This window comes from Solanum dulcamara, chromosome 8 (genome assembly GCF_947179165.1).
Source record: "Solanum dulcamara chromosome 8, daSolDulc1.2, whole genome shotgun sequence".
NCBI classification, from domain to species: Eukaryota; Viridiplantae; Streptophyta; class Magnoliopsida; order Solanales; family Solanaceae; genus Solanum; species Solanum dulcamara.
The window spans coordinates 14,029,709-14,030,880 of NC_077244.1; the positions used below are offsets into that span (position 1 = coordinate 14,029,709).

The following is a 1,172-nucleotide window of genomic DNA, read 5'->3' on the forward strand; positions in this document are numbered from 1 at the left end:
CGAAAGATTTTTACATCAACAAAGGAGAAGAGCGGCCTCAAATTATCCTATGCCACAAGTCAACCTGGAGTTTGATGAAGATGAACCTATAGAGGTTCTTGCAAATATGGAAGCTAGAATGATTAGGGATGTGGCAATCCCTTGAACCAAAAATGTTACCAACAACATCCAGAAACTGCCTGCTGGAGGTAGATTCTAACTGAAGCAAAATATGGTGCAACTCTTGCACACTAATGGTCAGTTAAATAGATTGCCACATGAGGATCCCCAAGTTCATTTATAGAACTTCTTGGGGATTAGTGACACTTATACAACAACTGTAATGTCACTGGACTATGTGAGATTAACCTTTTTTCCCTTCTCTTTGTTGGAGAAAGAAAAGAGGTGGTTGAAGTCGCAACCGCCAAACTCAATCACTTCTTGGGATGATTTGACCTGAAAGTTTCTAATTAGATTCTTTTCTTCAGGAAAGACAACAAAGTTGAGAAGTGAAATTTTGTGTTTCAAATAGAAATATGGGGAAAATTTGTATCAAGCCTGGGACAGGTTTAAATCTTTACTCATTATTTGTCCTCATAATCATCAAGCTAACAAGGTGTTGGTCCATACCTTTATTGAAGGGTTGGAACCCAACACCAAAATTCTTCTTGGCTCTACTGCAGGTGGACACGTTTCGGAGAAAACATATGATGAGTTGTATGCATTGCTTAATCACATATCTCAGGGAAATCCTGAGTAGAATGGAGGGAGATCTAGGCCTGTGGTACAAAAAAAGGCAAGGGTGCTAGAAGTTGATGATGTGACAGCCTTGACAACTCAAAATTTAGCAATACATAATATGATGACCACACATTTTAATAACTTGGCATTTGGATAGCAACAGGCTCCAGTAAATGTGGTACCACAACAACCAACATGGTGCAAGCTATGTGGCAGTAGTGATTATATGTCTGAGTATTGTAGAGCAAATCTTGAGTCGATAAAGTTTGCGGGAAATGCACAAAAGGGTGGTGAACAGAACTACAGTAACACTTACAACCCAAGTTGGAGGAACCACCTAAATTTCTTATGAGGTGGAAATCAGCAAAATCAGCACTATGGGCAGGTCCAATTCAGGCCACAAATAGGTGGATAAGATTATAATTAGCAAGGCCAAGGAAGAGAACAAATAG

At 39.4% G+C, this 1,172-nt stretch overlaps 1 non-coding gene across 1 annotated transcript; it reads right to left on the bottom strand.

The window, feature by feature from the left end:
* Positions 1 to 478: 478 nt before the first annotated feature.
* Positions 479 to 585, bottom strand: LOC129901949 (small nucleolar RNA R71). Its single transcript, XR_008770023.1, has one exon. It is a non-coding gene; the product is annotated as a small nucleolar RNA R71 (small nucleolar RNA).
* Between the last annotated feature and the right edge of the window lie 587 nt (positions 586 to 1,172).